Below are 16441 nucleotides of genomic sequence, written 5' to 3'. Positions count from 1 at the left end.
CAGGAGACAGGCTGTGACAAGAGGTGAGCATGAAAAACATTCACACTCATCGTCAGCGGCAGTAAAGTGAAGCGGCCTATATCTGAGTGCAGCGGCAGTAAATGAAGCCATTTACCGTCGTCTGAGTGTCTCTGTCTCTGGGTCTGAGTCCCTGTTGTTTACTGTGTCTGCCTTTCTCACCGCTGACACTTCCATCTGACCTTCAAATCAATTTTTAAAGGAACTACAAATCAGGATTTCACAGCTACGGGGCGCAAAATTACTTCCGTAAAACAGAAGGTATCCAAGACCGGAGGCTTTGTGTTATTTTTACCGCTCGTCCATTTGAGGCAAAATAAATAATATCTTATAAAAGATAAAATTCATCTAATTATTCACAGACAGAAAAGTAAGACCTTAATCCGTGTCACTTTTCCTCCAACATTAATCCATTCCACAAATGATTGATTGGGTCAAAGTAAAAGAACAATGGGTCCTGGTGTTGCAACTGTAATCCTTTCTCATGTTTTTGCACTGGAATCTTATTTTATTTAGATGTTTGACCAAGAAATGTCTTGAAGTGGCAGTATGGCTGTCTTAAATTGGTCTACAGTCAGCATCCAACATAATGTAAAGTGTTTAATGAATTAATAAAAATTTCGCCAAAAATGGGGTCCTTAACCTGGTTTCACAATATTACAACATCAGCAATTGTGATATTGTCGCAGAAATATTGCAACAATGATGATTCTACTGTTGTTGTCAACCCACATGTTCTCTCTTTCAAACTTTGTGATTTCCTCTCAAAATCTACTGTCATGTAAAAAAAAAAGGAAAAACAGGAAACTCCATGACAGCCTGCATGTTTTTCCAACATATATTAATTTTAACCTTCACACGATTGAAAAAGCCTAGAAACATAAATCACTACAAACGGTAGAAAATGTGGCAGAAAATAAGTTAGTACACTGCAACTTTTATTTTAACTTAAAAAAGTTAATTGTTCATTGTTTAAACCGCAGACAGTTTGTTTTGCTCCTGACTGTGGAAGTGAGAGAGAACGTCATGGTGAGGTTCAAAGAGCTGTCTGAGGTCTTTAGAAAGCAATTTTTTTGGAATCAGCTAATGAGTTTTGTAAGGGTTTTTAAAAAAGCTACTCTACTGTACAGAAGATAGTCTACAAGTGGAGGACATTCAAAACAAAAACCAGTACGTCCAGGTCCGGCTCTCCACCAAATTCAACTTACTGCCCGTTTTTTACTACCGCTGACGTAAGCGCATGCCTCCATAGTGACAAAGAGAACGCACAGGTTTTACTTTAAGAGAAGTTATGTTTATATTTCCTAATATGAATGTCCTCAAGCAAAGGCCTTAAACAGTTGAATTAGTAGTTCAGTCTGATTTCCCCCATCCTCCAGGTGGACAAAGCCATCATCTGTTGGTATGAAGTGTCTGGAGGTGCTGGGTTGGTTTCTAAAAGGCATATCTAGGAAAGGAAATGTACCTTGTTTGTCAAACAGCTGTGATTTGTCGCAGTCATTAACCAGTCCACTTGGAACATACCTGTACAGGCCATTATGCATTAATATAAAAGAAAGCAATTGTTAAAAAGTCTTGCTTTATTCTATTAAACTGTGCACTATTACCGCTGTAGTATTCTCCCTTCCCATCGCTTTAATGTTCATAAAGATTCATAAATCTGTCCTAACCCTACCTCTATCTTCGCTAATTTTGGAGCCGCATTTAATTTCTCTCACCATCACCTTGTTTTCTTTTTACGCCTCTGCAGATTACGTGGTGTGATGCCGAAATCAAAAGTCTGTGGCTCAGCAGTCCGCACAGCCTGACCTAGGGTGAGTGCAAATGCCCATCCGCTCCCCAAATGTTCTGCTAAACAGAACTGAGTGCCTGGCTGGGAGTTGTCTGGATGTCGTTCAATATGCTGGGGATGTCTGCATGTACCGAAGACAACTTGGTTTTTCATTATTTTACTCATCATCCTTTTAGAATTACTGCCATTTAGTGTATTTCTTCATACGCGTTTATTGCCTGGTTAGAATATAGACAAGTATTCATTTGGTGGTGGTGTGCTTCATCAGAAATAATTTACAGAGCAATATTTAAGTCCTTCTTCTGGGATCATTTCAAGCAAAACAATGCACTTTGGGTTAAAATGTCATTTTGCAGTTATACAACCTATCAGAGACACTGCTGTTCCCCTCGCCACCATTTTGACACTTCTTGTGGCGGTAATGAACATCTGTCTGTGGTGTGTCGAGGTCTCTGGGCAACTCTGCACATTGAAAACATATGCAAATAGGTGCAATAACACTAGGAGCAGCAATAATATACCCAGGGGATATTGAGAGCAGGAATTTAGCACAAAATGCATCACTTTAAGGTAAATGCATGCAAAAAAAGTGAACAGAAAGCAAAGACCAAAATAACCACCCATTTCTTTTTCTGAAAATCTCTTGGATTAATGATTTTTTTTTTTTTTGTATTGTATTAAGTATCATATGAGTTGGATTTGCCTCCAAAGGCTTGAAATGTACTAAGATTTCAGTAAAATGAGATCTGATAATGAAAAAAAAAAAGTTAAACATGATTTTTGGGCTCGTATTAGAGGACCTGGAATCTGTCTTTGGATTCCTGTGTCTCAATTGTCTGTTCTATTTTTTTGGCTTATTTAGTTATTTTTTTCCCCTTCAAAACTCTTGGTGCTCTTCTTCGTCTCCTAATGATTTAAGGACCCCATATGCATCTGAGTGTGATTGGACCCACCTGTAAAATGGTAGGTTTGTTGTTAGAAATGGATACAGTCTGTCCTGCTGATAGTCAAGTAGATCATTGAATCATTCAGAAAGTGTGATTTACATTTTAGTAAATCACACTTAATTTGAAAATTTCTTATTCACTTTTAGTTTTATATACACAAAATCATACACACCAGCAGTGAACTTTAAACCTACAAGTTTGAAAGGTTAGCCATTTGCATATGAAATCCTCAGCAGTTCTTAGTGCCCTTACTGGACACCTCATTTTGTTCACTTAGAAAAGGCTCAGCATGTGAACCAGAAGGCTAGTCTGGAGTAAAATGTTTTGGTCAAACTTAAGGATGAAGATAAACATGATCCGGGGCCTTGTAGAAAGTTTGCGAAGGCACAAAAAAAAAAAAAAGTATGCCGCAATTTTTAAACGCCCAATTCAGCACGTACTAAAATCAACGATGCGTGAAAGTGTGCGGCAGCCACGCAAACTTCTTTAATACACAATACAATAAAAAAACAAAGTGTTAGGCTCACCAACATCCCCTGAAATATAACTCCATTCAGTTTTATTTAACCCCAGGAGCATCGAACCTGCAGTTTTTTTTTTTTCACGAGTTTGAGTTTTTATGTTATAAAACAGTACAAAGAAATAGAAACGCATTCAGCCTCCTACAATAACGCAACACACCTCAAAATGAAGAAAAGAAGCTCAATCAGACGTAAACTGTGACTATTCATCGGTTTTTGTCACACGGGGATGTAAATGCTCATCGGCCTGCATGCCGAGGAAATGCATGCGAGTCATCTAACAAGGTTTTTCATTCTCATTGAAAAATAAAACGGGGCACAATAATTCTTAACAAAAGAGGTGAGATGTTTTCTAAGGTAGGTAGACACAATCACACATGCCCATAAATAGCTGCACAAAGTTGCACGTAATTGTGGAACAGTAGCAGCGTTGGTGCAGCTGGACGACATCGCTGCTGGAGGAATGCAGAGGGAGCTTGTGTTCAGAGATCCAACTAACCTGCTGGCACATGACGATGAGTGGCTCTTTAACCGAATCAGATCGCCATTATACAATCCCAATAATTATAATTATTCTAATTATAATAATTGTGTCTGGAACATAATAAGACCAGGCTATGTGTGCACTTGCTGACTCGTATTTTATATGCAACATCCTGACTCGTCTTAAAGATTTAAAGTCCTTCACAAAGACTGTGTGGGGACCGACTTCCTCATCGAAGTTTGGGAGGCATATCTACCACCCTACAACGATTTGGTGTAGCTACATTACAATGATCAGCGTTAAATTATAACGGAGCTCAATGCAGCAGCCAGACAGCGGCGTTTGAATTTGATGAACACAGCGCAACAAAGCGGCTGCGATCAGACAGACTTTAGATTTTCAGCCATTTTCTTTAAGGAGTTGCTCATGTTACTTAAGAAGCTGCTGGTTTGCTGTAATTCACTACAACATATCCCAAACGCATCTCTGAATGACTGGCACAGCTCCGTTGCCATGGTTATCTGGACACGTCATGGTTGCCTTCTGGGTATATATACTGATTTGCATATGTAATTAGGGGCGGGGCGGCACTAGGGACATGTGTGGGTGCGTTCAATTCCACGCAAATTGCGATTTATCAAGCCGTCGCATGCGGTTACCCGTCTTCGCCCAGTTTTGTACAACTGAATTTTTTTGTGCGCCTACCGCCAATATTTTGCATGAGCTGTGCACTCCTTCATCCATGAGGCCCCTGGTGTTGAAGTGAGGGCTTACAACACACTTGGCTAAGAAAAGATGGCAATGACAGAAAATTCAATTAAGCTGTAATAGTGTGAATTTACTCCTCATATTTCCTTTTATTGTGCTCTTCTTAACTGTTTATACTGTATTTGCATGATGGTACAAACCTCCATCACACAAGCCTTAAGTAAATGATGTAAAAGAAAAGCAGGGGAAGTGGTAGAACACTAACTGCACGTTTAATGAAATGTAAAAGCATCATTTTGATTTCCTCTTCTCATGCACTCCACTTTATATCTCTGTACCTCATATTTGCTAACTCGTCCACCCCCTCAGGCACTCAATATTTATCTCCCTCATTGCTCGTTCTCTCTCTTTCCCTTCCATTGCCGCCCTTCAGCTTGAGCTTCATTTCCACCAGCGTGGGCTGAGCTGTGAGTGAGGAGAAAAGGAGAGAACAGGAGGAGGTCGATGCAACGGTGAGCCGCTATATATCCCAACCGCTCTCAGGCACCTGAACGCCTCGCTCATCTAGCGGGGAGCGACTCGGAGGAGGGGATGAAAATAGACTCGGTTGGAAGAGACAGCCAAGTTCTCAGACGCCGGCGTCGCCGCATTGTGATTTCACGTTCTCGGCGTCGAGGCTCTGCGGTGGAGGCGTTAACGCATTTTGAAAGACTGTGAAATATAATTGCGATGTATGCATGGCAGCGGGAGCTTTCTGTTAAATGAACATTCACAGGTTGTGTGTACTTCAAAAGGGCTGAAAGTTATTGAGACTTTGTCGAACAGCTTGAGGTCTACAGACATGACGAACAACTTGATTTGACACAGAGCAGCTAAAGCCTTTCGAATCAAATGACCCGAAGCAAGTGCAGGCCAAATACGGGCAACAAAAAAACTTCAAAAAACATGAATGTTCGGTAACCAAGAGTTTAAAGCAATTGGCAGACAGATCATGAGATAAAAACAAAGGGAAGGCAGAGTACGTTTAATTTGTTAGATTTTGTGAAATATGGTTCAGTTAGGAAGAGCTTTGTTAAAGACTGCACAACAACCATGTGTACAACAGATGCTTACATGCATGGAAATTGAGTTGTTTCTCAAAGGGTTAGAAAATAGGACTAGCATGACTTTTGGAGACGTCTCTACAGGGCAGAGGTCTTTGATTGTCCTTGCTCTGACTAGATGTTGGCTGAAAAACTAGTTGTCGTTCCATGAAAGTGAGGATGCTAAAATATATTCATAACTGCTTATATGACAGTGATTGGTCATAACATGGAGACAGAGCCCCACTCCCAAAAACCTGAAGCAGCACTTTAAAAGGTAGAATATTAAAATGGGGAGAGCTTCTCGGTATGACATTAGGAGAGGTTATTAAATACGCAGAGCAAAGAGTTTTGGGCTATGTGAGCTATGTGAAGGTGATGGAGAAATATTATGACTAAAAGAATCCTCATAATTCCCCTACGTTTGGGTGAATTATGAGTTTTTTTTCCCCCTCCTTTGGGTTGTGTTTTGTTCCATATAATACGAAAAGATATTACCTGTTTATGATTAACTCAGAAAGACTTTAATAATTTTGGAACGAAAGCACAGAGGGATTTAATATGAAAAGTAATTGCTAAGTTGGCAGATTTAGTAACGAGCAGCGGCGCCTATAAATTGTGAATTTATATAGCCTGACATTGGTTTTGGGACATTTGTGAGCCCCCATTCAGTATTGGTTAGTGTTTAAAAAAAAAATCCACTGAAAAATAAAACCCATACACGGATTATAATATTTATTATGGTCTCTCTGCAGCTTTTCTAATAAAATAGGGCAACAAATCTTAAAACAATCCATCACAGATTGTCATTTTGAAACGCAGGCGTTATGGCTTCAGACATTTCATACATTTTAATTTTAATACATGCAATTCTTTTAGGTCCAGTTTGAATTAACTCATTCATTAGAGAGTAACGACAAGTCTAAACATTTACAACAATCAATGCACTGACTATTCTAGAGGCTGTAACTATTCTATAATATGTTTACATCCGTTTTAAAACCAAAACATGATAGGTTCCAATTTTACCTAATGCTTATAGTTCATACTGGCAGTCAAGGCACTTCTTTGCATATTATTCCTGATTTCATGGAGCGCCTCCTTTCTAAGACCGTTCAGTTTTTGTGTCTGCATTTTCTGTCTCTCCAGCCGACGTTATGTAAGCTGTTAGACTCTTCCTCTTCAGCTCTTTCTATTCTTACTTCATCATCCTTCCCTCCGTGTCTTTCTTCTCCCTGGAGGAAATCTTTTACTTATCAGCAGAATTTCGCCAAGCTAAACTCACTTCAGCTCACAGACAGTCAAGCAAAACTCCGAGCCATAACTCTGCCCGTGGAGGCTGTTCTATATTTATCCTTCAATCAGCCTCACCGAGGTCAAGCCTTGCTGGGTTTCTATACTTGGTGTGATTTGATAAGACCTCAAGTCATCATTTGATAAGATGTGGTTTTACATTAAAAATCTCTGTTTATCTGTGGCATGTTTACTTAATCACTGAGATTGACACCAAAACTTCAAACACGCTTTATAGTCTGGCTCAGGTGCTTCGTGTCTGAAACGAAATTAGAGAAACATGCTTTTCTGTCTCGAGCTTGTAAACCCAATTAACGTTATATAATGTTGATGCCAAGTGTTTTTTTTTTTTTAAATCAAACTGTTTATATCGGAAAGTAATTGAAGTGTGAACACACATCCTCTTTAAACCATGTACTTTACAGATGTACTACAGGCACAGCATAGTTTTTGAATGAGTAGCAGGTACAGTGTAAACGGGGTCAGGATGCATTACATGCGTGACTTTTTCTAATTTACCCTGAGCCGAATTCATATGTTCAGACCAGGACATTTACTACACCTTCCTAACAGCAAGAGCATAACGGGCTGCCTTAGATGGACTCAAAATTATAATTTTAATGTTTTAACTGAAGCAGTTAACAAATAACCACATTAGGTCAAACATTGTATGTTCTTCAAAGTGGGAGGACTTAGTCATTCTCACCTGGATGAGTAAAATTTGATTGTAATCATAAATATTCCCTTTGCCCAGATGGGGATGCTGGAGATGCAGGACAGCATTGCAAAAACTGAACTAAAAATAAGTAATATCTTCTTACAATTTGTGTATCTGTCCTTGATTTGAGCAGGTAAATAATTGATCTGCTAATGGAATAAGATTGTTGCACTTAAAATAGGAACAACTCATCTCCATCGTCGTATTTCAAGTGCAGGATGTCTAATTATCTTATTTTAGGGATAGAAATTCTCATTCCATTGGCAAATAATATCATTTACCTGCTCAAATCAAGGACAAAACCCCAAATTTTAAGAACATTTTACTTATTTTAAGGTCTGTTTTTGCAGTGAGGGACCTGTGCCTAGAACAGAGTCTCAAGAGTTCGTCTATGAAGTTTGAGAGTTTGATGTTGAGTGAGGCAGACCGGAGGCAGGACGAGTGGGCTGCTGTGACTTATATTGCTGTGATGTGATGCTAATAGAGCATAATCACTGAACTTGGACAAACTTTCTTTCACTGCTTTGCAGAGTGCGCAAGACAAAAGAAAAAAAAGGAAAAACAGAGCCTGTAACACTCAGCTTCTTCACTTTGTCAGACGAGCTGTAATGGCTTATGAGGTTTATTACAGGGAATAACATTCGCCGGCAAATTACACAGAAGTCTGAGACTTTAGAAGCATGTCAGGTGATTTTAGTCGGGGAGCAGTCACTCTCACCTGGGAAGTCATTTGCGTTGATGTTTGCTGCCGCTTTACCCACACTCTTTCAGCTGTGTGCTTTCTTTATATCCGACTTGTGAAATAAAGCTTTCATCTTATCTTTCGACATGCAGCTCTGTGATTGGTGTCATCTTGTTTTAGCGTTACAATGTTGCTTTCTGATTTCAGTGTTTGTCACCTCAAAAATAGCTGTGGTTTAATGATTCCATTTTATGTAGGCGTTTTTTTTTGTTTAAACCAAAAAGCCAAAAACAGTAAACACCTAACCAGAAAAGTTGAATATTTTCACTTTCTTTAACAAAATAAAAAGCGCTTTTATAAAATTTCATAAGTGATGCATGGTCATTTGGACTTTTTTTTTTTAATGATACATTAAAACATTGTCAGGAGAAATATCAGATTTTTGGAAATTCCTGTGCAAATCAAAGTTTATTTAGTAGTGTTAATACCTCTCTTCCACATACAAAACACGTGTTTGGTTAGAACCCAAATATATATATTTTTTTCTTATAGTGAGATAATCTTAAATGTTACTTTTGTTCACTCATTATTGGTGATAGTCCCATCCAACCACTGCTTAGCTGCACTGTGTTTCAGTGGTGTTGGCGATTTAAAGGTATAGTGGATAATCTTTTTCGGCTTTGAGTTCCGGGAGAGAGGAGGGGGGCAATTTTACCTTATCTATTGGTTTTCCCAATAGATAAGATGGTACGATGTATCCGGTTAGCTTCGGAGTTAGCTGGTCAATTGTAGCTCCGCTGCTCTCACCGTACACTTTGAAAATGGCTGAGAGTCGCAGCGAACAAACTGTCTTACAGGTTTACGAGAAGAAGAAGACGTCAAAGAAAAAAATAAGACCAGATTGTATTTGGGAGATTTTTTTTCACACGGTCCCCCAGAAGAGCAGGTAGGATGGTGTTGTCCGCAATTATTAAAAAAAAACAAACACATGCCCGTTTCTTATCCCACATTTCCAGAAAAATCATCCACTCCACCTAAAAATTCAGAATCATTTTCCTACATCTGATTCTGTAGTATCGGTAATGTGATCTCTCGAGCAAAGCCAGATGGCCGCAGAATTGTTGGACATGCAGAGACAGGTGTGGCTTGAATGTTGTAACTCAAAGACATCACATATGCACCACTGCTACAAAGTTTACATAAATGCTAAAATAATGCTGTGCCTACAATATAAAACTTAATCGCGTATACCATGCAGATGTTTTGTCTGCACTGATGAAGACTCATACACCTGGGAATTATGAATGCTTAGAGCAATCAGCATGGTAGGTCCCAGACTGTGTATTTAATATTGAACTGTACAGTGTGTCTTTAGGCAGTAACACACTGTAAATGATGTCATTCTTCTCAATATGCATGAATATACATAAGGTGGTGCACAATAAATGATATGCATTCTTCATAGGAAAAACGGGACTGAATATTTTACTGATTTCTTTACATTAAGATTCACTTAAAATGCAATTTTGCGATAATGTGACCTTCACTGTTCCGATACACGACTGAGAAACGACCAAGTATCCTACATCTCACACATCTGCAACTGTTTTTCACTACAAACCACAACTGACATTATTTCATTTTTTTATTTTATTTTTTTTACATCTTTCTTTTATGCTAACAGAATAAAACTCTGCAATGTTTACTCTACCTTGGAGTATATCAAACCTGATTCATTCATATGCATTACTTGGCTATAGAATTATATAAGAAAAGAAGACAAAGTAAATTTCAGGTAGTCAGCCCAGGATTATATTTGTTTTTGCTCAGATCTCGTATTGCAGATTATACATGTTTCATAAGGTTCTCTGTAAAGCGGTTCAGACTTGGACTCGGTGTTAAATTCATGTGGACACAGATGAAATGACTAATCTTAGTTAAAATGTAATTTAAATGTTAGGTTCTCTTTCAATAAAGCTTTCTTCTTCGAGTCCAACGTTTTTTTAACAACCGCATTTCTTGAACATGAGGATTCATCAATAGTCTTTCAGGTTTAGTTATTTTTTTCTATACATTCTGTGTTTGCTTGATGCAGACTTTTAACTGAATCTGCCTCAACCACAAACAGTGCATTTAGAAATTATTGTTTGGTAGTGAGACGCTACCTACTGCATCAGTAGTAGTTATCTGATAAAACGTATATGGCAGTTAATTGATTTATCCTATTTGCTTTGGAAAATAAGATCGTGTTTTTTTTTTCTTTTAAGAAATTCAAAGTCCAAACTCATTTAAAGACACTATGTTGACTTACCTAAAAAAAATGCTCAGATAATTGAAAACGGAACCCTAATCTATAATTGCTGAGACAAAAGCAAAATCAAAAGCTCAGAATGAAAACAAACTGGCTTTCCTGAATCATCTGTCTATATCTGTCTTCCTTTTATTTCCTCATCCCTCAAGTGTCTGACACAGATATTGCTCTTGTTTTGCAATTTTCCGTTTCCTCTGTTTTGCCCCCTCTTCTTCCTTTCCACATCTTGCATCACAGCTTCGCTTCCCCCATCAGTTTCCTTCCTCGTCTCTTTTTTTCATCTCTACCTGCTCAACGTGTCCATTTTAATCTTCCTGCAGCGTCGCCTCTCCGCCCCATCCCCGGGCCTGTCTGTATTAAAAACTCTGAGCTGTGCGTCTTTTGTGCTGCCGCAGAACATATTGTTTGTTTCCTCGTGTCTGTGGGCAGAGGGGCGATTCTCTGAAGTTAGCAGAAAACCGTGTTTCGACTTGATTCGGCAAGCTTTTTTTTTTTCCAGATGAATTGAAATGTCTCATTTCAAAGGCGAATGAAGCAGACCAAAACAAAACTGTCTGCCAGCTTTTCCATCAGCGCCATCGTTTCAGCAGAGGTTCATCAGGCCCGAAGGGAAGGATTGATGAGGTTTTTAGAAATACTGTGGACATCATTTTCTCCCAGCCTTTGTTTCTCTCTACTGTTTCACAAATCTTTCTGAACACATTTACTCCTTTAAAACCAATCCGTCAACAACAAGAAACAAAAACCCTCCTCTCATTGGAGGAGGAAGAAACAAGTTTTAAGATCTGATTTAGCTGCCAAAAAGTTAAGGATTATGAGACTATGAGCGAGAAAATAAAACTTTTAGTGTTTAGTGTAGTTCAATGTTTTCCACTTTTCCGTAACTTGCAATAATTCATCATGTTTTTCTTAGTCCTTGAGGTCAGAAATAAATGTGTGATAACTATTTTAAAATACTGGAAACATTACAATAACAACATGTTATAAAAAGATTAAAACACAAATGTTGCCAGAAGGCTCCCTGCATATATCAATTTAGTTTAATTTAATTTTATATTTCTACATATTTCAGATATTTCAAATCTCTTTTTTATGAATTGCTGTTTTTTCCCCCTTTTTTTCTCCCCTATTCTAATCAAACGCTGCAGCACCAGACAATAGCCCTGATGAAGACCATTTTTAGTCCAAACTCAATGGTTAATTTAGCTTATTTTTCTTTTTAATCATCGAAAACTAAAGGGTTTTTTAAACAAACTACTATTGCTTTGTTTCATTTTGTCAGAAACAGATTGATCCCTCCCCACCTCGAGCTTGAATTGCAAATGAATATCTCATTTGTGTACGTGGACTGAATGCTATGAACATGGCTAATAAATGCGCAAGCATGTTCACTAACTAGGAGTATGGATTTATGGATTGACCTTTATTTCTCCGCTGACCACAGATAAGCTCTGAAGCATCAAGTTGTTATAATAGCTCCCTAGAGACATTCAAACTTTTCTACGCCAGCGTGTTTAAAAACTCGTTTCCTGTCATAATGACAAGATCTCATTAGAAACGCCAATCATATATCATTTCTGTAGTATCCTAATACTGTATGATAATCGCCTCGACAGGATATATTCAGGGAGCGAGAAACATGGCCTCCGCAACTGCAGTCCTTACCAACTCTAAAGAAAATATGATGACTTAAAGCATATTAGAGTCATTGGAAGATAGAAGCAATGAAGAAGAGCTTTAATTATTCAAAAATGATCTTAACCTAATAAGTGACTTGTACGGAGAGCTCCCGTCTCGTTCCGAGTATGTGCCCATAAAAAAGTCGATCAGTTAAAAGACAGACAACCCCCCCCCCCCCTCCCCCCCTCCTCGCATCGATCCATGTAAGGAGAAGGATCAAGAAGACGCGGGCAAACACAAAGAGCCGTCAGATGAGCAGCCAGATCAATACTGGGATTATGTATGCCTGCTGGAATATTTGTGTTTGACATTGATTATGTTCAGTTTTGATAGAAATATTGCTGCGATCAGACAGGCATGATGTATATACAAGGCAAGGAGAGAAAACCTCAAGATGTGCGCCGCTGTAGATCTTATAGGACACAAAATGACTCAAAGTGGTTCAATAAAACTCAATTTCCAACCTTTGTTCCAGCGGACAGCTTTGCTCTTAAATGGCATGAAAATGTGACATGAATATTTAAGGCATGGACGTTTTACTATATGCAGCCTGAAATATGTCAACAGAAATTTCTACAATATGCTGCTGTTATGTTTTGACATAATATGATAAAAAAAAGAAGCTATCCTAGAATAAAAAGCGAGGTCACAATAATGTGGTTCTTCGTGCGAGGGGACAAGCTGACCCTGTCAAATTATCTTGGGCCCTTGACAGCTCGGTCTTCGGAGATATGGGCGTCAGTCGCAAGCGTAGACACTGTCTAGACGAAAAGATGGTGAGAATATATGTTTAGAAATCAGCCACCATGATGAATCTCTGCTGAAATCAGCCTTCAACAGAAAGAAAGGTTTCACAGAGGAACATTTAGATATCTTTAAATCTTCTAAATACAGCTTTACAATAAATAAGAAATACAACGCAGTATGAATCAGCGGTAACAATATAGTTATTCCAATATATTTCACCAAACAGCTGTGGTCATTAGAGTTTTAAAACAAAAATGATTGAACCTTTAAAGTAGAGCTTCACAATTTTAGGAAAACAACATTACAATATTATCAGAAATTGCTATAGCTGCTTTTGTAACAATCAATCCACATTTTCCTCTGTACTTTCTCTTCCATCATCACAATATTCCCCACCACTCTCCCTAAATGTTCTGATCTCAGTCACTATGATATATATCAGCCTTGGGTGTAAAAAAAAAAAAAAAAGGGTTATTGGAAAGCAGAGCTTCAATGCATCTAAGCAATCCTTTAAAGTTATATTGCACACATTGATGACGCACGACTACTGTGAATGTAGAAAGCGTTTTTTTGGTTGGTGAATTTCACTTAATATTTAGTTATTATGCTTTTACTCAATTCATTTTAAACTTTCCTGGAGCAGTTTTTTTTTCCAGAACCTAGAAAAAACGAGATTAGACAACTTCAAGATAATATCAAATAAACTGTTTTTCCTTCTTTTGCAAAATCACCGGAGCCAACGTTATTAGCACACATACACAACTCCTATAAAATAACAGAGTAACTGAAGTGTTTCTTAATGCATACTTTGCTTTTTTTCAGTAGGTCAGAGTGTCTATGAGCGTAATTAGTGACCCATGACCATCTGCTTCCCTGGAGTATGATTATAACATAACATGTAGGGCCAGGTCTAGTTTTTTTTTTTTTTTTTTTTTTTTTTTTTAAATGGGAAAACACAAGAGAAACATCCCATTCAGGCAGGGCAGATGTGTGTTGACTCAGAAATCAGGATCCAGAATGTAACTTCTTGCTTAAACTTGTCTATATATATATATCTATATATATATGCAGAAATAAAGTTTAAAACGGCTGGAACTGTGTCTAACAGGGCTGTACGAGGACCCAGGTTTGTCCTGAGACCACATACAGAAACAGGGATGGTAAGGGAGATTAACAACAAGCCCAAGTTCAATGTTTGCCTTTTTTGAGAAAAAGGACTATTATGAAAAAAAGAGTACCATTATGTTACTGCAGTAAGACCATCTATGTCAGCCTGAGGCTTTTTATACATCTTTACCAGGGGTTTAAATGAATGAGGAGGATGGTGTGTGTTGAAATACAGAAAACTAAAGTAGCTTTGCGGGCAATGTTACTGCCACATCTGGTGCAGAGTTCTCTAGGAGAATGAAAAAAAAAAAACATCTTTGAAATACAGTATAAAAAATTTTAAAGGAGCAAAAATGTGTTTCAATAAATTCTACAAACGGACTCAGCAAAATTTAATGGGTATATTTTATAAACTATGAACAAATAAGGAAAATACGTACAGACTATAATTCAGGTTAAAAAATTTGAATATAATGAGATGCATTAAAAACACGTTTTCCAGAAGAGAGAAGCTAGTAATGTAGTTTCTAAAGGGGCTTTAAAACTGATATACATTTAATTGCATCATGCCAAATAAATACAGTGCATTGCTTGAATTCATTATCTTATTAGAATATACTGTATGTGTATACTGTAAAGATAGTCTGCCCTATTTAGAGACACTTTAGCAACTAAAGTCACCCCCCTTGTAGCCAAAAATATTTTTAAAGCAAAGATGATTATATCCAGAAGGCTAGGCCTTAAATCTGACAGAGCAGTTCAGTGATGCAGGGAAAGCTACCGGGCAAAATGCTGTAGACAATAAGAAGCGTTGTCACACAGGTCATCCTCCTTTCAAATCAGCCTCCTCACATTACTATTGTACAATTGTAACCCAGAAGGGACAAATCAGGCACTGACCCTGGTGAGTAGTAAATAAGGTGGATATGATTTAATTAGAGGCCAGTTTATGTGGTTAGACTGCAAAGTAAATTACACATTTAACCTATAAAGTTAGGAAAACGTGGAACTCCATGAATTCCCTGGTCCAATCTAAAAGAGACACTGAAATTTAGTCCTGAATACATTTGGCTTCTTAATGAAGCTTTTTAAAGTCCGTTCACTGATGCATCGGGCTGAGAAACAAATCTGATTTCCCCCTTCTTTGTGGATTTTAGGAAAAGATCGGGTTGATCACACCCAGCAAAAGGTGCCAGTGTATGATTCACAACCCAGTGAGTCCATTCAAGGTAATAAACTTGTAATGTGCATACCATTATGTATTTTAAGTCAGATATTGAGATACATGGACTATTAAATGGATTTAGTTTGTCTGCGTCTGAGTTTAGTGTTAATGAGTTAAACCAGCAGAGACACTCCTTTAAGTGCTTCTGCAGATTCCCAAACACTAGCAGCTTGAATCTGTATTCATACTAAGAGATTCTAGCCTTAACAGAAAACCCCGGTGCTTTCACATCGACTTCATCAATATTGTCAAGCAGTATGAGGTTTTGAAATGCATGCAGATATGCACAAACAAGCTGCAGGCGGCTAGTAACTTGTGAAATCCAGTGTTTGTGCCACCTCTCGATCAATACATCCTAAGTGTCAGGTAACTCGGGCTCACTATACAGCACTCCATGACATCGATCTGTGGCTATGGGTTATCTCTCCGTTCTGCCACTCCCCCGCAAATCGAACTTATATTATTTTCATAAACATCGCCAGAACAAAGGCTCGTTTTAGACCTCAGGGAGCAAGGAAGCACCTGCAGTGTCCTCGCAAGTAAATATAATCGGTCACAAACGCAGTGAGGTGATCAGAAACACCAGAAGCAAACAAAAATATAAAAAAAACAAAAACACCAAGCTCATAATAAAGCCTTGTTATTATGTGGTTAAAATGTACTGCATTCAAAACTGTCGTTAGCTATGATAACTCGAAGCACAATGAAGCAACCAGGAAGAAAAATGTCCTATGGTTGTATATGGGAAAAAAATATAAGCAGAAAATTAGTAACATTGCAAATTACGATTCAAAAAGCTAAAGAAAGACTCCACATTATGATATTACTTTGTGGGAGCAAAAGCCATTTTCCTTTAGACTTTAGGTCTGAGTTGATCGCTGTAGCTGTCATAGTCTGGAGAGTTTCCCCTCAGTATCTATGTTCAGCTGCACCAGCAACTTTTGCCTGCTCTGAAATCAAGACGCCTCTTTTAGAGGCGGCGCAGGAACGATGTCGGTCTCATCTGTAGATCAGCAGCACAGATCAGTGATCAAAAACCAGCCGCACATAAATGGCTGGAACGCCAGCCATCTGCCGGCGACGGGAAGCTGAGGAAGCGAATTCTCAGCACCTGGTGCGGCGTCGA

The 16441-nt window shown here is 38.3% G+C and overlaps 1 protein-coding gene across 5 annotated transcripts in view; it reads right to left on the bottom strand.

Moving 5' to 3' along the window:
* Positions 1-16441, bottom strand: part of LOC105918472 (semaphorin-6D) — a 206955-nt gene that overhangs the window by 38220 nt on the left and 152294 nt on the right. The window lies entirely within an intron of this gene.

This window comes from Fundulus heteroclitus, chromosome 13, assembly GCF_011125445.2.
Source record: "Fundulus heteroclitus isolate FHET01 chromosome 13, MU-UCD_Fhet_4.1, whole genome shotgun sequence".
NCBI lineage: Eukaryota > Metazoa > Chordata > Actinopteri > Cyprinodontiformes > Fundulidae > Fundulus > Fundulus heteroclitus.
The sequence above is the reverse complement of the archived record's forward strand: the minus strand, read 5'-3'. Positions and strand labels throughout refer to the sequence as shown.